The 22,650-nt window shown below is 37.2% G+C and overlaps 1 pseudogene; it reads left to right on the forward strand.

The window, feature by feature from the left end:
• Positions 1–812: 812 nt before the first annotated feature.
• LOC143675523 (UPF0711 protein C18orf21 homolog pseudogene) lies at positions 813–1,796 on the forward strand (annotated as a pseudogene).
• The last annotated feature ends 20,854 nt before the right edge of the window (positions 1,797–22,650 follow it).

Raw genomic sequence — 22,650 nt, forward strand, 5'->3', positions numbered from 1 at the left:
AAAAACAAAAGAGAGAATCAACAAAACTAAAAGTTGGTTTTTGAATCAAAAGATCAATAAAATTTTAAAAAATCATTAGCCAAAATGACAAGGAAAGAGAGAGGGTAAAAATAACTAAAATCAGGAAGAAAACTGGGGGCATTACTATTAACATTTTACAATAAAAAGGATTATAAGAGCTATTATGAACAATTTATATTTCAACAAATTAGAAAACCAGAATGGAATGTAAAAAATTCCTTGAAACACAGAAATTACCTAATGTGATACAAGAAGAAGCAAAATCTTAACAGACCTTGAACAAGTAAAGAGATTAAATCAGTAATTTAAAACCTCCCAACAAAGAAAGGTCCAGGACCAGATAATTTCAATGTGAATTATACCATTTAAAGATTTAACACCAATCTTTCTAAAACTCACAAAAAAAAAAAAAAGAAAAGTTAGAATTCTCACCTGCCATGCAGAAGACCCAGGTTTGAATCCAAGTCCAGGCACTTCCCAAAAACCAAACAAACAAGAAAAAAACAACAAAAAATTTTCAGCAAATGGTGCTGCATTGAAGGAATACTCATGTGGAAAAAGAATGAAATGTGACCCCCGCCATACAGCATACAAATATATATAGAGAGAAGAGGAGGAATTACTTCATAACTCATTCTATGAGGCCAGCCTTATCCTGATACCAAAGCTAGATAAAGACAACACAGGAAAAGAAAATTATAGACCAATATCCTTTTGAATATAGACGAAACTAATCCTCAACAAAATCCTAGCAAACCAAATCAAACGGTATATTAAAAGGATTATACACCATGACCAAGTGGGATTTGTTCCAGGAATGTAAATATAGTTCAACATAAGAAAATCAATCCATGTAATTTACTACATTAATAAAATAAAGGGGAAAAAAAACATGATTATCTCAATTGATACAGAAAAAGCATTTGACAAAAATCTATCATTTCATGATTAAAAAAAAAACAAAACAGAAACCTAGGAACAGAAGGGGACTTTCTTAACATGAAAAACCCACAGGAAAAGTTATACTCCTTTTTTCCCCCACAGGGTCTCCACAGCACGGAAGCTGTGGAAGCTGCCGGGATGAGGCAGAAGCACTCACTGTCTTGAGGCTGTGGTGCACAAACAAGCTAACTGCCAGGGCCAGGCCGGTTGTCTCCTATGATAAAAGCACTTTTGAAGAAAAGTGTCCATGCTGTTTCAGTCACTGGAGCTGGGTAACTCTCAAGTGCATCTGAAACCCAAGCCCATGCTGACACCCAAAATACAGAAACTTCTTCATCGAGAAGCGAAAATTATACACTCAGTTTTAAAGAAGCAGAAATTGTGAAAAAGTACAAAAACTCCAAAAGCGTATTGTTGATTATTTGTGAAACATGCGACAGAAGAGTTAAATCTCCCAGTAAAAGTAGAAGCTTTCTATCAGCACTGAAGAACAATCTACCACTTCTACAAGGAAACCCAGCCCAAAGATACCAGGGAGAAAGACTCGGTGTTCTGCAAACCTCAATCATGATATGGTTGGTTCCAAAGGCAAGAGTCCAGCGTTGATGTGCAGAACACCTACAACTGGACAGCCGACACCTACTTCCTCTTCAAAGACTGGGAGCAAAGCAAAGAAATGCTTCTCTCAACTAAAAATGTCACTTAGAAAGAAATCTCCAACCAATCCAAAAGTAGACTTCAGACATTTCTCATCTTCTCTATAAGAGTGTAATTTCTGAAAGTAAAGTTCAAAAAAGAACATTTTTCACCTATTCTTAGAATCCATGAAAACTAGGTCCAAGAGCAAACTTCTCTTGGCATCCTTCAGTGTTTATGGAGAAAATACCTCATTGGAATGAATAACTGAAATCTGTCCCATACAAAGGATGGTTGCGAGGATCAAAAAAGTAGGTGAAAGGTCCTTATAATTAGTATACATTATATACTATATACAATAATATAATAATAATAATAATATATATATTACTGTTATTATTATTTTCCCCTCCTTTAATTAGAAGTTTTTGTTGTTTATGTTTTGTTTCATAAGAAAACTGAAACATATATGAGAAGGTCTACTCATTAATGAAGATTTTTCTTCAGGTGTCTACAGCTTTATTACCAACTCAGAATAAGGATCCATTATGTGTATCCTTGTTTTCCCTCAATCAGCTACATAACTGTATATTAGTAAAATTTGACCATAATTCCTATTTTGAGTGTAAAAGTAAGTATCTGGAGCAGTCTTGAATTATAGATGATACAATAGGATACTGAAATTTTCATTTTTACCACTTTGTATTGCTTCTATATTATTTCACCTTATTATATTATTAATATTATTGTTCATCTTATTATTGCTCTAACACTAGAGCAATATTTTAATTTGCTCTAGTAAAGACTTATTTGTAGGTCTAAAAATTACATCAGAACATAATATAGTAAGCAACAATTTAGCTATCTTAAATATTTCCTGGGATATAAATACACTACATACGTAAAAATATATATATATATATTTAGTGATAAGCCAAGATTGTAGTCAAGCTATCTTTTAAAAACCTCTTCAGATAAATAATGTAGATTCTTTAAAAAAATATGTCATACTCAATGGTAAAAGGCTGATTCAAGATCATACTAGAAATTCTAGCCAGAGCAATAAGGCAAGAGAAACAAATAAAAGCCATCCAAATAGAAAAGGAAGAAGTAAAATTATCGCTATTTGCAGATGACATGACCTTATATATAGAAAATCTCAAAGAATCCACAAGAAAGCTGCTAGAACAAATAAATGTATTCAGCAAAGTTACAGGATACAAAATAAACACACAGAAATCAGTTGGAATTCCATACACCAGTAATTAACATCCTGAAAAGGAAATAAAGAAAAATTCCATTTATAGAATTAACTAAAAGAATAAAATGCAGAGGAGTAAATTTAACCAAGGAGGGGAAAGACTTGTACAGTGAAAACTACAAAACATTGCTGAAATAAATTGAAGAAGACCTATACAAATGAAGAGATATCTTGTGGTGATGGTTTATTAGACTTCATATAACAATACTGCCTAAAATAATCTACAGATTCAGTGCAATCCCTATCAAAATTCCAGCAGCCGTTTTTGCAGAAATGGAAAAGCTGATCTTCAAAGGTAGATGGAATTGCGAGAAGCCCTGAATAGCAAAAACAATCATGAAAAGGAAGAAATAAATTATTACACTTTCTCCTCCTGATTTCAAAACTTAATACAGGGTGGGCCACGGTAGCTCAGCAGGCAAAGTTCTTGCCTACCATGCTGGATCATTCCCAGTACCTGCCCAAGCAAAAAAAAAAAAAAAATTAATACAAAGCTGTGGTAATTAAACAGTGAGGAACTGGCATAAAGATAGACATATAGACCGATGAGATAGAATTGAGATTTCAGAGATACATCCACACATGTATGACCAGTTGATTTTAGACAAGGATGCGAAGTCCAATCAATAGGGAAATAATAGACTGTTCAACAAATGGAGCTGGGACAACTGGGAAGCTATACACAAAAGAATGAATGTGGACCCTTACCTCTCACCATATATAAAAATTAATTCAAAATGGAACAGCAACATAAATATAAGAGCTAATGGTATAGAAGTCTAACAAGAAAACATGGAAATAGCTTCAGCCCCTTATAGTAAGCAATGGATTTTTAGATTTTGTGCTGATTTGAAGCTGTTATGTACCCCAGAATGGGCCATGTTCTTTTAATCCATTCCTGAAGGTTTACAGATGGGATCTTTTGATTAGGTTATTTCAATTGAGATGTGCCCCACCTCATTCAAGGTTGTAATCCTTTACGAGAGCATAAAAGACAGAAAAATCCCAGAGAGATCTTAGAGAAGAAATCACCAGAGAAGTTAAGAGAGAATCCATAAGAAGTCATCACGGGAACAAAACCTGAAAGCAACAAAACCTAGGAGCAAAGAACTAGAAGACACTGCTCATGTGCCTTCCCATGTGACAAAGGTGTCCCAGGCGCCAGCAGCCATTCTTTAGAGTCAGGTATCATCTTTTTGGTGCCTTAATTTAGAACTTTTCATGGCTTAAAAACTGAAATTGTAAGTTAATATATCCACATCATAAAAGCCAACCCATTTCTGGTATATTGCACTTCAGTGGCTTTAGCAAACTGAAACAGATTGTATTCCAAAATCACAAGCAACAAGAGTTAAAAAAAATGAATAAAATGGACCTCATCAAATTAAAATCTTGTACATCAAAAGACATTACCAAAAAGTAAAAGACAACTTACAGAATGGGAGAAAATACTTGGAAACCATATATCTAATAAGGATTTTATACCAAGAACAGATAAAGAACTCCTACAACCCAACAACAAAAAGACAAACAACCCAATTTTAAAATGAACCAAGGATTTGAACAGACATTTCTCCAAAGAAGATATTCAAATGGCCAATAAATATTTGAAAAGATGCTCAACATCATTAACCATTGGAAATGCAAGTTAAAACTACAATGAGATACCACTTAACACCCACTAGGATAGCTATTATTTAAAAAAAAAACTGTAAATAACAAGAGTTAGCAAGAATGCAGAGAAATAGGAAACCTCATGTATTGTTAGTGGGAATGTAAAATGGTGCAGTAGTTTCCAATGGAAAATAGTTTGGTAGTTCCTCAGAATGTTAAACATAGAATTACTATACCAACTAGCAATCCCTATACCCAAAGGAACTGAAAGCAGAGATTTGAGCATATATTTTTATACCAGAGATCATCATAACATTATTCACAATAGCCAAAAAGTAGAAGCAACACATGTCTATCAACAGATGAATAGATAAATAAAATGTGACATATCCGCACAATGAAATATTATTCAGCCATAAAAAAGAGTGACACCCCAGTACATGCTCCAACATGGATAAAACTTGAAGACATCATATAAGGTGAAATAAGTCAAACGGCAATTATTGGATAATTTCTCTTATATGAGACACTTAGAATGAGCATATTCATAGTGATAGAAAGCAAAATAGTGGCTCCCAGAAGTATGGGGAAAGGAAAATGGGGAGTTATTGCTAAATGAATATGAGTTTGGGACTGGGATGAATTTAGTCTGGAAAGAGTGGTGACACACAATATTGTCAATGTACTTAATATCAAGGAACTGTCCATTCGAAATGGTTGAAATAATTTGCAGGTTATATATTTTACCATAAGTAGAAATAAATAAATTATATTTTAAAAAGTTTAACATAAAAAAATTTTTGGACAAAAAAAAAAGTTTAACTAGGCACCCTCAGTTTTATTCACTAAATCTCATAACCTTACCAGGGATACACAAGGATTAAAGAAAATGATTATAAGGTCCTGGTAGTGGCAGGCAAACAACAGGCACTTCATGGTAGCTCTTACTAAGCAACAGGAAACCATTCACATTTCTTAAGCAAGAGGATGACAGAACTATCCATCTTAGAGATTCTAAATTTAGCTCTGGCCAAAAACAATTATTTGAAAATTCTTAACGTACCTAGAGGTAGAAAGTTGATCTTAAATATTTCATGTAAGTAGCTTTCAATTATAACTTCATCTCTTCTAGGTTCTGCCCCAGCAACTTTGTAATCTAATGTTTTTTTTAAGCGTCAAACACTCCGAGCATAATGAATGAGGATAAGCATTCTTTCTGAGAATGCATTGGCTTTGATGATACAGTGTGTCAGATGTATAGTCTGACTTGAATGACAATTGACTAAATCATTGTTTCCACTCAATTAACTTACATCCCTGGGGAGCTAAGCCAGGATTCTGACCTCCCATCTCCTGACATCCCCACCAACAGCCCTGAATCGCAACCCAAGCTTTAACTTAAAGAGCAGGATACATTTTTCTTTCACAGATGACTCCTGGCCACAAATGAAAAACATAATAAACTAACAAAGAAATTACACAAAACCTAACAGAGGAATACTTTTTTTCTAGCATCACTGAAGAATAAGATGTGGCAGTCTCGGCCAGGTCAGTTGCTCCCCAAATTTTCTTTCTTCCTAGCAACATGGTCGGACAGTGAGAGACAGTATCTTCTAGTTTCCCTTACAGCAAGGTATGCCCATGGGATTTAGTTTTAGCCCATGGAATGTAACTGAAAGCGGTGTCAGGAGGGCCATGCTCCCTCCGAAACATGTAGGGGAGAACTCTTTCTCGCTTCTTCCTGGCTCAGTCCTTGGTTTGCCTTAGCCTGATCTGCTGTTGCCTCATATTCCTTCCTGTGTCTATCCCTTCCCCTTTTCTTATAAGGACTTCAATCATATGGGCCTGCCTCTGCTCTAGTATGACCTCATCTTAATTTAACTAATTCTATCTGCACTGACCCTATTTCCAAATAAGGTCACATTCTGAGATACTGTGGAAAGCCATCCACATATCTTTTAAATCTTTTGGGGGCACACAATTCAATCCATAACAGGGCCCAAGCAACATTGCTGTGAACCCCTTCTAATGGTCTTACTTCACACATAAATGCAAGGCTTGCAAAAATGAAGCCTGAGAGAAGAACTGCCTGTGTGAGAGAATTGTTAAAGGGAGCAGGCAGAACTCAGAGCAGCAGCGAACAGAAGCCCAACCCAAATTGCAGCTCTGTGAGCAGCAACCCAGAATAAGTGGGAAGAATTTCCCACTTGGGAGCTCCAAGACTCTCTGCGAATTCCAAGAAAGACCTGAAAGGAAGGGGAAATCCTGCAGGATCAGCTACACAGGTAGGGGCTGATGAGGTATAACAGCCCTCCTTGAGACTCAAAGGCTGATGAGATACAATCACATGGGAGTGAAGTTGGTAATATAAAATTTAACAGGTACTTTAATATGTACCAGCAAATGTTATAGCATTTATCTTAAAACATAAGAGTTGGAATCCTTAGGCAAGAAAGATGAGAGAGGAAATATTCACCGGGAATCTTCTACAGAATGCCCTGAGGGAAAAATACACCTGTATCCCATCACTGTTAACATCATGCTGGTGTTAGACAATTTGATTTCTTAAGGCAATCAAAAGAAACATAAATTAACATCAGTTCACTCTTTTGTCAAAATGTCTTCATGTTATAGGTATTTTGTGACTCTAAATTGTAGATAGATGTTATTGGGACCTTCTGTGTATGCCAAGAAATTTATATGCAATTTAATCCTCCACCAAACCTGCTTGGTTTGTTGGTTCCAGTTTAGTGTTGATTTAGAGACAAAGCAACTGAGGCTCGAAAAGACTAATATTTACCCAAAGTCACATAGCTAGTTAGGGCAGAATGGAGATTAAAGCTAGGACTGTTCTAAATCCAAAGGTCTTTCCAAGTCAACACACAACTTCCCTGGAGAGCAACTAGCCCCACCTTTTGATACTACAGGTAAAAAAAAAAAAAAAAAATCTAAGATCCCCAAAACTAGATGACTTGATGAGAAAACATGGACAGTGAGCACCCACGCTCACTCTAAAGCGCACATCTACTCACTCCCAGCTCAGTTGCTTTTCCACCATTGCTTATTGCTCCTGTCCTCTTCACAGGGCCAATGCCCTCCAGCCAAAGACTGCCCGAGCTACCCCTTAGTTAAACAAATTGGATTGATCACTCTTTAGAGTGAAGAAGAAAGCACAACATAGAGAACCATGGGGCATGTCAGTAATAAAGTGGTAGAAAGGGCAGATTACAGAATTCAGGCTTGTGTTAGGTGATCTGGGAGAAGATTCAGTAAGCAGGGCTTTAGGCCAAAGTATCAGGAAGCTGGGGCAATTTTATGACGGAGTATCTTAAATTTTTTTCTAGGAGAGAAAACTAGACCAAGGCTAAAAGCTATAAAGAAGCACTGGTTACTTATATTAGCCAAGAAAAGGGTATATTAGTTTTCTATTGCCTCATAGCCAGTTATCACAAATGCAGTAGTTTAAAACAACACAACGTATTCCATTTCTGTAGGTCAGAAATCTGGGCTCAACGTGGCTGCCTTCTCTGCTTAAGGACTCACCAGGCTGCAATCAAGATGTCCATGGGCGGGCAGGCCATGGTGGCTTAGCAGGCAAGAATGCTTGCCTGCCATGTCAGAGGACCTGGGTTTGATTCCCGGGGCCTGCCCATGTTTAAAAAAAAAAAAGATATCCACTGGGGCTTATTTGGGGCTCAGGGTCCCCTTCCAAGGTCACAGGTTGTTAACAGAATTAATTTCCCTGCAGCCAGTAGGACTGAGCTCCCCATTTTTCCTGTTGGCAGGACACTCTCTTCCAGAGGTTGTTCACAGTTCCTTCCATGCGGCCCCCAAAGGCAGTTCACAACATGGATGAATTATCCCTTCCAGAAAAGCCAGAGTGCATCTCTCTGACGTTCCTTTCTGCAACCAGGTGAAGAAAACTTTGCTTTTTAATGCTGTGTGTGATTAAGTCAGGCCCACCTGGATAACCTCCCTCTTTTAAGGCCAAGTGATTAGGGAACTTATTGACATCTGCAAAATCCCTTTGCTGCAGTACCTCAATCAACGTTCTATTGACCAACTGGAAGAAGGTGTGTGTACAACAGGAACTGGGGGTCTTGGGCACCACCTTATAATTCTGCCCACCAGAAAGGGGATGTTTGGAATTTTGTGGCTTGGACAGTGTTCTTGTATTATATGCCCTTGTTCATGACAAGGGAGGGTCTTGTTTTTGTCTTTATCAATCATGGTCACAAAGTGGTCTTGTCTGATACTGAGGTTGTGAGAACTTTTTCATGTTCAATACAACATAAAAGCATAGCTAATAGTACCAGGCCAGTTTCTGAACCTCAGGGGCTGCTTTACTTTCTCAAGGTAAAGATGCTAGTGACACCCAACAGGGAAATGGGCAGAGGACATGAAGAGCCATTCACAGTAGAGAAAACCCAAGTAATCAGACATACGAAATGATGCACAATGTCTCTAGTGATGAGGAAAATGTAAAGCAAAACAAAACAAAAAAAGATACACTCATACCCATCAGATTGGCAAAAACTTAGAAATCTGATGATACAAAGGCTGACAAAGGAGAAGAGAAACAAGAAATCTCACATATTGCCCCTAGGAATGTAAATTGTTATGACTTTTGGAGAACAATTTGGCAGCACCCAGAACAGTGAAAATGTGAATACTCTTTTATCTGCAATATATTATAAATGCCCTAAAGAAATTCTTATACATATGGAAAAAAGACATATACAAGAATGTTGACTATATGCAATAGAAATAAAACAAAACAAACAAACAAATGGAAATAACCTAATGCCCATCCACAGAGAATGGATAAATAAGTTGTGTTATATTCAGACACTGAAACACCATATGGCATTTAAAAATGAAGCTCTAGATCTGTATCTATCAACATTGAGTAAATCCCAGAAAGAATGTTAAGCAAAAGAATCAAGATGCAGAGGGACATTTGCAACAAGATGCCATTTTCATAAACTTTGAAATCAGGAAAAACATGCTTTATAATGTTTATGGATACATAACATATGTGGTAAAATATTAAAATGTGAATAGAAATGATAAATTCTGAATTCATGCATGTGGTCTCCTCTAGGGAGAGAGGAAGCAAAAGAGAAAGATCAGGAAAGCGTTTTACAGTAGGCTTCAATTGTATCTGTAATGTTTTAATTGCTTTTAAAGAATTCTCAGGCAAACATGTCTTAATATTAAGATTTGATGAAGCTGGAAATAGATATGTGGGTTTTCATTATATTCTTTAGTCATATGTGTATGTTTCAAAAACTAAAGTCACTAATTGATTTGAGTGGGAAGAGGCAAGTTCATTTTTCTAAGCAGAGACAATAAGAAAAAAGCAGTGAAGGAACCAGGAGAATGAGGTTGCCAGCTATAGAACTGGGCTGCAGGGAACAGAGATAGCAAAAGGATCTGGAACGTTCTCAGGACACCTACCCCAAGAATACCTTTCTTGATCCCAAGACAAACTCAACTCTGGGTTTCTGTAATACCCTGTATATTAGTCTATCATTACACTTATGATACCCAAAAGGAATAAGCTGTTCTCAGCACCCATGTCATCCCATCACTTTATATTTTTATTATATATATTTCCATAACTGAGACATGAAGGGTGGTTATCTCAGAGTGGATGGAATTTCAAGTCATTTCTACTTTCTTATGTACTTGTACATATTGTTTTAATTCAAAGACATAAGTAGGTTGAAAGTGAAAGGAAGGAAAAAATATACTATAATAAAAAAACAGCTGGATAGCTATTCTAATATCAGATAAAATAGACAGTAAGTCAAAAACTGATATAATGGCCAAAAAAGCCACTATACACTGATAGAAGTGTGGGTCAATTCACAGGAAAAGATAGAAATTATAGATATACATGTACCTAATGATAGAACCCCAAATATATGATATATTATATTAATATTAATATAATATATCATATATTATTAATTAATTATATATTAATATTATGTAACAATAAATATAAAAATTATAATATATTTAATTATATTAAATATTGACATATTTGAAGGGAGAAAAAGATGGTCCCCTATTAATAGTAGGATATTTCAATAATAGAATATTGACTGAAGATCATTAAGGAAATAAAAGAACTGAGTGATACTATAAACCAACTAGAGCTACCAAACATACAGAATACCTCACTCAATAACAGCAGAATTTACATTCTTCTCTAGTGCACATGGATCATTCTCCTCTCAAATATGGTTTTCATTCCATAATGTAAAAAATGAAAGGACATATAGTTTCTGGTACTATTCACTTGAAGAAGGTTAAAAATGGACACCATGGCAGGAGAATTGCTGAATGGTGGCAGTGATTCTAAGTGTACCTGTGGCAGGTAAAGCTTATGTATATAGCAGAGAAGCTTAGCCTACCTATAGGTATGCCTATGAGTTACTTCTGGAGGACATCTTTTGTTGCTCAGATGTGGTTTCACTCTCTCTAAACCCAACTCTGCAAGTGAAATCATTGCCCTCCCCCAACATGGGACATGAAATCCAGACGTGAAAGTCTCCCTGGTGGCATAGGAGATGACTCCCAGGGATGAGCCTGGCCCCAACACCATGGGATCAAGTATGCCATCCTGACCAAAAGGAGGAAAAGAAGTGTAAAAGTTAAAGTATAAGTGGCTGAGAGAGTTCAATTAGAGTTGAAAGGTTCCTCTGGAGGTCACTCTTATGCAAGCTTCAGTTAGACATTGCTACCTATCTCAGCCTGCCAAACCCCAACCAAAATCGTCAAAGAACACCTAGGGCATCACATAAGATTCTACAAATGTTCCATGCACAAGGGTAACTTTCCAGAAACCTACAATTTCCAGATGGGTACGTGGACCATATAAGTCCTGAAACCTAGAGGGCCCAGCCTCTCCAGAACATCAGCTAGTTCCATCCTCCATCCCATATAATCAACAGCCCCTTCCAACATGAAAAAGTTAGAATGACCATAGCCAAAACACCCCTAAAGAATGGAAGAAAGATCCAAGGTGCTGGTGGAGTGATATAGAGAAGGTAGGGTTTAGCAAATGAGTATGATTGCTGAATCATAATATTGATACTTCTTTTAGTCTCCTTATCTTAGAGCAGATAGAAGTAAAAACCTAAAATTGTGGAATTTTAACCCATACCAAAGTCTTAAATCTGTTCTACAACTAATTGTTGTGCCATGCTTTGAAATTCATTGCTTTTTTGTAGGTATGTTATTGTTCACAAAAACAGTTGATTTTGATGATAAATGCACAGCTATATGATGACATTGTGAACCATTGATTGTACACTCTGGATGATTACATGGTATGTGAATATATAATATATATCAATAAAAATTTTTTTACAAGTTTAGAAGTTGATTCTGAGGGGAGACTTTTCCAGCCAATGTCTTGTTCATCATGTTGATGACATCATTTTGGAGGAACACTTTTAATTTCCTTCAAGAACTTTTCCCTAACATTCACAATTTGTCTAATGGTGCAAGAGATCTAGCTTTTGGCCTATCTCAGCTTTTGACATGCCTTCCTCATGTAACTTAATCATTTCTAGCTCTTGATTTCAAGTGAGAGACATGTGAGGCCATTGTAGTGTTATTGATTTGTTATTAATTGGCCTAATTTGAATGTTGTTGTTTCTCAGGGAATACTGAGGTCCTAGGGGAGGGAGAGAGATGGGGAAGACCAGTTGGTGAAACAGAACACACACGACTTTTACTGATTAAGTTTGCCTTCTATGGGTTGAGTGTGGCACCGCAAAACATTGGAATTGTAAAGTGAGGACTGAGTTTACTCAGGCTAATGGAACTAATCAGCCCTGCAAACTGAAAAAAGGCATGGACCAAAGCATTGAAGAGTGAAACAGAGTCACTGTAAGGAAGCTTTAAACTAGCAGATAGGTGGAATTCAAGGTAGCAAGGAAGAGTTCCTCCTCTCACCTCATTCTCAAATCTTTTTGTTAGTGATAATAGGGACTGTTGATTCAGGGCTCAGAAACTTCAGCTACCAATACACTATTCAATACATTTCCCTATTTAGGTATTAGCATTAGAGTTGTGTCTAAGGCAGCTCTAACTTTAATTTTGATCAGACCATGTAAGAATCCACATTCAACACACCAATGTTGAGTTACAATAGTAACATCAAAGATCACTGTTCATGGTGCACCATAACAAATATAATATAGTGAGAAAGTTTGAAATATTGTGAAATGTACCAAAATGTGACAAACATGAAGTGAGCCCATGCTATTGGAAAAATGGCACCAAAAACTTGCTTGGTATAGGTTATCACAAATCTTCAATTTGCAAAAAAAAGCACAATATCTGAAAAGCAAAATGAAACAACTTTTATTGTATTTTGGGAATTCATAGAACAGTTCAGTAGTGAGAAGAAACCTCATTTTAGGCAGTCATAACTTCCCTCTTTAGCATGGCCTTGCAGATGGTATAAAAAAACAACAGAAAAAAAAAAGTTTTGTGTGCTCACTTGTCCATCCTATACTCACACCATTCTGCTGAGGTGTGATAGTGGTTGGGCCAGTGTGTAGGCTGTATGTTACTTGTTCTGTGTCTCACTGCACAAAAGGCAGTCACGAAGGGTGGTGACATGCATTGTGGATCAGAGTACAGGCTTTGGTGGCAGACCTCAGGCCCCAAATTCTGTCTCTGCGTTTTCTGGTTGAATAGTCTTGGGCAAATCATGTAACTTCTCTCTGTGCCTCTTTCCTCATCTATGAAAAAAGGATATTGGCACCACTTTATAGGGTTGTAGTGAGGATTAAATGAAAGCATCTAGAAAAGGATTCAGAAACTCAAAAAATGTTTCTGTATGCTTTGATTTTTTATTAGAGAAGCTGTAGAGTTACCAAAAAAATATGCGGAAAAGAGTTCTCATATACCACCCCTTAACATATTCAGTTTCCCCTATTACTGACATTTTGCATAGTATGTTACCTTCGTTATAATTATACTATTAACTATAGTCCACAGTTTACATTTAGGGTTCACTGTTTGTGTTCCATGCTTCTGTGGCTTATAAAGTATTTTTATTCTAGTAACACATGTATAACCTAATATTTCCCCCTTTTCACTATATTCAAATATATAATTCAGTGGTGGTAATTACACTAACAATGTTGTGTTACAATCACCACCACCCATTATCAAAACTGTTCCGTAACCCCAAATGAAAACTCTGAACCAAATAAATTTTAACTCCCCTTTCCCTACTCCTTGACACTGTCTCCTGGTAACCTATGCTAGTTTCTGACTATGAATTTGAATTTGCTTATTCTAATGATTTCATATTAGTGACATCATACAATATTCACCCTCTATGTCTGGCTTATTTCACTCAAGATGAAGTCTTCAAGGTTCATCCATGTGGTCACACGTATCAGAACTGCATTCTTTTTATGGCTAAACAATATTCCATTAATTTATATAGCACATTTTGTTTATGAATTCATTGGTTGATGGACACTTGGGTTACTTACATACTTTGGTAACTGAATAGTGCTGCTATGTAGTTTGGTGTGCAAATATCTGTTTGAGTCTCAGTTTTCAATTCTTTAAGGTATTTTCCTTGAAATGGGATTGCTGGCTCATATAGTAATTTTATTCATATCTTTCTGAGGGACTGTCAAACTGTTTGCCACAGTGGCTGCACCATTTTACATTTCCATCAATAAAGAAAGAGACTTCCTATTTCTCCACATCCTTCCAATGCTTTTTACTTTCTGGTTTTTTTTAAAAAAGTAATAGCCATTCAGTGAATGTGAAATGATAACCCATTGTAATTTTTACTTAAATTTCCCTAATGGCTAATGATGTTGAGCATCGTTTCATGTGCATTTGGCCATTCATATATATCTTGTTTGATGAAAAGTCTATTCATGTCTTTTGCCCATTTTTAATTAAATTGTCTTTTTGTTGTTAATTTGAAGGATTTCTTTATATATTCTGGATGTCAAGCCCTTATCAAATATATAGCTTGCTAATATTTTCTCCCATTCTGTAGGCTGTCTTTTTATTTTCATGATGAAGCCCTTTGGTGCACAAAAGTTTTTAATTTTAATAAGGTCTCATTTATCTATTTTTTATTTTGTTGCTCCTGCTTTTGGTGTAGAGTCTATAAAACTACTGCCTAAAACAAGTTCCTGAAGATGTTTGCTTTGGTTTTCTCTAGGAGTTTTATAGTTTGGGTGCTTATATTTTTGTTTTTGGTCAACGTTGAGTCGATTTTTGTATATGGTGTGAGGTAGGGGCCTACCTTCATTCTTTCGTATATGGATATCCAGTTTTCCCAGCACCATTGTTGAAGAGACAATTCTTTCCCCATTGAGTGGACTTGGCACTCTTGTCAAAAAATCATTTGGCCATAGATGTAGGGGTTATTTCTGGGGTCTCAATTTGGAAGCTACCTCCTATTACTAAGTCTTGAATCTTCTAGGAACTTTATGGTACTGATTCTTACATTTAGGAGTTTGATCCAATCTGAGTTAATTTTTGTATAGGGTGTAAGGTAAGGATCCTCCTTCATTCTTTTGGCTATTGATATCCAATTCTCCCATGCCCATTTACTGAAAAGACTACTTTGTCCAAGTTCAGTGGATTTGGGGGCCTTGTCAAAGATCAGTTGACCATAGATTTGGTGGTCTATTTCTGAACTCTTTATTCAATTCCATTGGTGAATATTTCTATCTTTGTGCCAGAACCATGCTGTTTTGACCACTATGGCTTTATAAGAAGTTTTAAAATCAAGAAGTGTTAATCCTCCCACTTCATTCTTCTTTTTTTAGGATGTTTTTAGCTATTTGGGGTTTCTTTCCTTTCCCTTTCCCTTGAATTTGGTAACCAACTTTTCCAAGTCTTCAAAGTAGGTTGTTGTTTCTGGTTGTTCCTAGAAACTTCGGGTATTTATGTGACACCTGAGACTCAGAATTAGAGCTCTGAAGCTTTGAAAGTCAGTAGTACTCCATACAGAAACTGTTCAAAAAGTTGAAAAAGGGACTAGATGTCAAGTTGAGATATGAAGGAAGCTGATGTGGATAGGACTAAGATAGAGCAGAATACAGGGTAAGGGATGATATCACCCATATCTTAAAACTTAAACTTCTGTGTGAGACCAAAGGGAGAGATGTTTATTTGGTGCAAAATTTAGATTTTGGGTAGTGCATTGCCTAATTTAAATTTTATGGTCAGTTTAGTTTAACACCATAAGTACATGGAGTCTTGAAATACGTGTGAGATTTTGTTGGTTTGTCTAGGTTAATGTGATGCCCTAATATATCCCAGAGTAATTTGGTCAGTGAATAAAGAATGTGCAAAGTCCCCTTGGGAGACTGGGGAAAAAGGAGGAAATATTCAACTTCCCCATTTGGAGAATTTCTAATATTCTTGCAAGCACTCGGGACAGCCAAATCAATAGGCTGAGCCCTTGATCTTGGGGGTTGCCCCTATAAAACTTATTCCTGCAAAGGATAGGCTAAGCCTACTTAAAATAAGGCCTAAGAGTCACCCCCAGAGAACCTCTTTTGTTGCTCAGATAGTGGCCTTTCTCTTGAAGCCAGCTCAGTAGGTGAACTCACTGCTCTGCCCTGCTATGTGGGACATGACTCCCATGGGTGTAAACCTCCCTGGAAAAATGGGACAGAACTCCCAGGATTAGCTGGGACCCAGCATCAAGGGATTGAGAAAGCCTTTTGACCAAAAGGAGGAAGAGAAAAATGAGACAAAATAAAGTTTCAGTGGCTAACATTTCAAACAGAGTTGAGAGTTATCCTGGGGGTTATTCTTATACATTATATAGATATCCCTTTTCAGTTTATGGTGTATTGGAGTGGCTTGAGGGAAGTACCTGAAACTGTTGAGCTGTGTTGGATAGCCTTGATTCTTGAAGACAATTGTATAAAGATATAACTTTTACAATGTGACTGTGTGATTGTGACAACCTGTGTCTGGTGTTCCTTTTATCCAGGGATGGACAAATGAGTAAAAATTATGGATAAAAAATAAATAATGGGGGATAAGAGGTAAAATAAATTGTGTAGATGGAAATACTAGTAGTCAATGAGAGGGAGTGGTAAGGGGTATGGTATGTATATATATATTTTTTTAATTTCTTTTTCTAGAGTAATGGAAATGTTCTAAAAAAGATCATGGTGATGAATACACAGCTATGTGATGAGATTGTGAGCCATTGATTATACACCATGTATAGAATGTATGTGTGTGAAGATTTGTCAATAAAAATATTTTTTAAAAAACTTTAAATTAGGCAATGGTTTCTTACACTTACCCAAAGCACAAGCAATGAAAGAAAAAAATAGATAAATGGGGCCTCCTGTAAATTAAATACTTTTGGTGCTACATGGGACTTTGTTAAGAAAGTGAAAAGGCAGCCTACTCAATGGGAGAAAATATTTGGAAACCATATACCCAATAAGGGTTTAATGTCTATAAAATAGAATATAGAAAGAAATCCTACAACATGACAATAAATATATCAATAACCTAGTTAATAAATGGGCAAAAGATGTTAATAGACATTTTTCAAATAGGAAATGCAAATGGCTAAAAAGCATATGAAAAGATGCTCAATATCACTAGCTATTAGGGAAATGTAAATCAAAGTCAATATGAGATACCATTTCACACCTACCAGAATAAACAAATCAGAAACCACAAGTGTTGGAGAGGATATGGAGGAATAGAAGTATTCATTCACTGCTGGTGGGAATGTAAAATGGTGCAGCTACGGTGGAAGACAATCTGGTTGTCTGGGAAATTAAATATAGAATTACCTTATGACACAACAATCCTGCTACAAGTATATACCCAGAAGAATTGAAAGTAGGGACTCGAATACATATTCACACACCAATGTTCAGAGTGGCATTATTTCAAAAGATGGAAGCAACCCAAGGGTTCATCAACTGATGAATGGATAAGCAATATGTGGTATATACATATGATGGAATTTTATTCAGCTACAAAAAAGGAATGAAGTCCTGATGCATGCAACAACATGGATGAACCTTGGGGACATTATGTTGAGTGAAATAAGCCATAAACCAAAGGACAAATATTGTATGATCTTACCAATATGATCCATAGTAAGTAAAGCAATAGAGCTAAAATCTAGAATATATGTTACCAGGAGATAGAATGAGGATAGAGAATGGGGAGCTGATACTTAATGTTCTAGTTTGCTAGCTGCCGGAATGCAACACACCAGAGACGGATTGGCTTTTAATAAAAAGGGGATTTATTTTGTTGGTTCTTCAGAGGAAAGGCAGCTAACTTTCCACTGAGGTTCTTTCTTACGTGGAAGGCACAGGATGGTCTCTGCTGGTCTTCTCTCCAGGCCCCTGGGTTCCAACAACTTTCCCCGGGGTGACTTCTTTCCGCATCTCCAAGGGCCTGGGCTGAGCTGCGAGTGCTGAGATGAGAAATGCCGAGCTGCTTAGGCTGTGCTACATTGCATTCTCTCATTTAAGCACCAGCCAATTAAGTCAAACGTCACTCATTGCAGCAGACACTCCTCCTAGCTGACTGCAGATGTAATTAGCAACAGATGAGGTTCACATACCGTTGGCTTATGTCCACAGCAACAAGACTAGGTATGCTCACCTGGCCAAGTTGACAACTGAATCTAACTGACGCATGTCCACCCCTTGTCAACTTGGCAACTTCAAGCATCACCTTAAACAGATGCAAAAAATTCTGTTCTTGCTGTGGACCTGTGAATCTCAAAACAAGCGTCAACTTGGCCAGGTGAGCATACCTAATCTTGTTGCTGCGGACATAAGCCAATGGTACGTGAACCTCATCTGTTGCCAATTACATCTGCAGTCAGCTAGGAGGCGTGTCTGCTGCAATGAGTGACATTTGACTTAATTGGCTGGTGCTTAAATGAGAGAACACAATATAGCACAGCCTAAGCAGCTCAGCATTACTCATCTCAGCACTAGCAGCTCAGCCCAGGCCTTTGGAAATGTGGAAAGAAGTCACCCCGGGGAAAGTTGTTGGAACCCAGGGGCCTGGAGAGAAGACCAGCAGAGACCATCCTGTGCCTTCCACATAAGAAAGAACCTCAGTGGAAAGCTAGCTGCCTTTCCTCTGAAGAACCAACAAAATAAATCCCCTTTTATTAAAAGCCAATCCGTCTCTGGTGTGTCGCATTCCGGCAGCTAGCAAACCAGAACAGATTTGGTACGGGAGAGTGGGGTGCTGCTGCGGTTTGCAAATGCCAGATATGTTTGAACGGTGTTTTGGATGGCTAAGGGGAAGACTTTGGAGGAACTGTGAAGAGATTGATGGAGAAGTCCTGGAGGGCTTGAAGAGACTGTTGGTGTAAATGGAACCACTGCCAATCTTGGCAAAGGAGGACACAAAAGGAAAAAATTGGACTTTGCAGAGTAAGAACCATGGAAGCTCGGGTCTGAAGCCAAGAAACCTCGGCCAGGAGAGTAGAACCACCCATATACATGGAGAGGGTGAGTTTACCCTGAAGGGCGAGGATGAGTCTCCCCTCTCATTGCAGTGGAAGAGTTGTGCAGCCTCAGGCCTTGGAAAAGGCATAGCATGCTCCTTGGGGGACTGGGAGAGCCTGGCTGCCACCATGTGGAGGGGTTGAGCATGTGCTCCAGAAATGGCAGAGAGCCCAGGGGTGGCCCTGATGCCTGGAGAGAGTGGAGCCCAGAGGTGGTCTCCTCGATGTTCCCCGAGGTTGATTTGGAAAGAGGCCGGCCACTACATAGGCCCTTGGAAGGGGTGGGACTGCCACTTCCTACAGCCAAAGGATGAATGACTTTCAGACTTTGAAATTCCACAGCACTTGCGCTGCATGTTTTACATCTGTGTTTCTTCCGATTTCTCCCTATGGAAATAAAAATCTGTATCCTGTGAATATCTTCCTTTGCATCTTGGCACTAGACAACTTGTTTTGAGATTCACAGGTCCACAGCAAGAGAATTTTTTACATCTGTGTAAGGTGATGCTTGAAGTTGCCAAGTTGACAAGGGGTGGACATGTTAGTTAGATCCAGGTGTCAACTTGGCCAGGTGAGCATACCTAATCTTGTTGTTGCCAACATAAGCCAATGGTACGTGAACCTCATCTGTTGCCAATTACATCTGCAGTCAGCTAGGAGGCGTGTCTGCTGCAATGAGTGACGTTTGACTTAATTGGCTGGTGCTTAAATGAGAGATCACAATGTAGCACAGCCTAAGCAGCTCAGCATTCCTCATCTCAGCACTAGCAGCTCAGCCCAGGCCTTTGGAAATGTGGAAAGAAGTCACCCCAGGGAAAGTTGTTGGAACCCAGGGGCCTGGAGAGAAGACCAGCAGAGACCATCCTGTGCCTTCCACATAAGAAAGAACCTCAGTGGAAAGTTAGCTGCCTTTCCTCTGAAGAACCAACAAAATAAATCCCCTTTTATTAAAAACCAATCTGTCTCTGGTGTGTTGCATTCCAGCAGCTAGCAAACCAGAACACTTAATTTGTGCAGAATTTTAAATTAGTTTGTTTGTAAATGTTTGGAGTTGGATAGAGGTGATGGTAGCACCCAATTGTGAGTATAATTAACAACACTGAATGATGCAATGAATGTGGTTGAAAGAGGAAGTTTAGGGTCATGTACATCACTAGAAGGAAAGCTAGAGGATAAAACATGGGATGATATTACATAGCAAATAACATAGGACTATATTACATCCATTTTTTTTTTGTAAATGATGACCATGATTAATACAAATATAAGAATATTCTTTCATGAATACTAATAAATATATATCACTATTACACAGTGTTAATATTGGGGTGAATATAGGGAAAATACGCCTAATGCAAACTATGGACTACAGTTAACAATAATATTTCAATATTCTTTCATCAGTTGTAAGAAAGGAACCCCACCTATACTAAGTGTCAATAAAAAGTGGGGCATAAGGGATATTGAGTTCTTCTTTTTGGAGTAAAGAAAATGTTCTAAAATTGACTGTGGTGGTGATTGCACAATTTTGTGAGTTTATTACTAGCATGGATTGCATGGTATGTGAATATATCTCAATAAAACTGCTTTTAAAAAAGTTCTTTCATGAATTGTAACAAATGTATGACACTAAAACCAGGTGTTAGTAATAGGGTCATATATGGGAAAAAAATGCACCTAATATAAACTATGGATAATAGTTAACAGCATTATTTTAATAATCTTTCATCAAGGTAAATACTGTTAAAAAAATACAATTTCAAAAAAATGCAATAATCAGTTCTGACAAATGTCCCACACCAAAGCAATGTGTTGGTGGCAGGATGGTATATTGAAATACTGTATTTTGTGCATGATGATTCTGTAAACCCACAATTTCTCTAATAATGTTTTTTTAAAAATCACTCCAAAATGATACAACTAGCAAAGGCAGAGCAGAAAGTGTGACCATTTTTTGTTAAAGAAGAGAACAACTACAATAAAAGAGCAGGTTAAATGCATGGATTTTAGGGGTGAAAGCTTTACCAGGCACTTATTCACATCCACTATCCATTGCACTGCTGTGATAGCCATTCTCTAAGGTGGCCGCAAAGATCCCCATTGAAGAGGTTGCTCTGTCCCAGGTGGGTGGGTTTGACAGCCTTATCAAAGATGAATTGTCCAAAGATAAGAGGGTCTCTTTTTGAACACAGCGTCAATCGGGATGATCATGTGGTTTTTCTGCTTTGATTTGTTGATATGGTGTAGTACATTAATTGATTTTCTAATGTTGAACCATTCTTGCATACCTAGAAAAAATCCTATTTGGTCATGGTATATAATTCTTTTAATGTGTTGCTGGATTTGATTCACAAGTATTTTGTTGAGAATTTTTGCATCTATATTCATTAGAGAGATTGGTCTGTAATTTTCTTTTCTTGTAGTATCTTTGTCTGACTTTGGTATTAAGGTGATGTTGGCTTCATAGGATGAGTTAGGTAGCTTTTCTGCCTCTCGATTTTTTTTTTAAGAGTTTAAGCAGGATTGGTACTAATTCTTTCTTGAATGCTTGGTAGAATTCACACGTGAAGCCATCTGGTCCTGGAATTTTCTGTTTTGGAAGCTTCTTCATGAATGATTCAATATTTTTACTTCTGATTGGTTTGTTGAGGTCGTCTATTTCTTCTCGAGTCAATGTTGGTTGTTCATACTTTTCAAGGAAGTTGTCCATTTCATCTACATTGTCTAGTTTATTAGCATAAAGGTACTCATAGTATCTTCTCATTACCTCCTTTATTTCTGTGGGGTCAATGATTATGTCTCCTCTTGGTATCTGATTTTATTTATTTGCATCCTCTCTCTTTTTCTTTTTGTCAACCTGCCTAAGGGTCCATCAATTTTATTGATTTTCTCAAAGAACTTCTGGTTTTGTTGATTTTCTTGATTGATCTCATGTTCTCAATTTCATTTATTTCTGCTCTAGACTTTGTTATTTCTTTCCTTTTGTTTTCTTTGGAGTTAGCTGCTATTCTTGCTCTAGTTTTTCCAAGTGGACAGTTAATTCCTCAATTTTTGCTCTTTCTTCTTTTTTAATCTAGGCATTTAAGGCAATAAATTTCCTTCTTAGCACTGTCTTTGCTGCATACCACAATTTTTGATATGTTGTGTTTTCATTTTCATTTGCCTTGAGATATTTACTGATTTCTCTTGCAATTTCTTCCTTGACCCACTGGTTGTGTAAGAGTGTTTTGTTTAGCCTCCATATATTTGTGAATTTTCTGGCACTCAGCCTATTATTGATTTCCAACTTCATTCCTTTATGATCTGAAAAAGTGTTTGTATGATTTCAATCTTTTTAAATTTATTGAGACTTGCTTTGTAACCCAGCATATGGTCTATCCTTGAGAACGATCCATGAGCACTTGAGAAAAAGGTGTATCCTGCTGTTGTGAGGTGTAATGGTCTGTAAATGTCTGTTAAGTCTAGTTCATTTATTGCATTGCTCAAATTCCGTTTCTTTATTGACCCTCTATCTAGATGTTCAGTCCATTGATGAGAGCAGGGAACTGAACTCTCCAACTATTATGGTAGAGGTGTCTATTTCTCCCTTCAGTGTTTTCACTGTTTGCCTCACGTATTTGGAGCACTCTGGCTTGGTACATAA

This window comes from Tamandua tetradactyla, chromosome 3 (assembly GCF_023851605.1).
Source record: "Tamandua tetradactyla isolate mTamTet1 chromosome 3, mTamTet1.pri, whole genome shotgun sequence".
NCBI classification, from domain to species: Eukaryota; Metazoa; Chordata; class Mammalia; order Pilosa; family Myrmecophagidae; genus Tamandua; species Tamandua tetradactyla.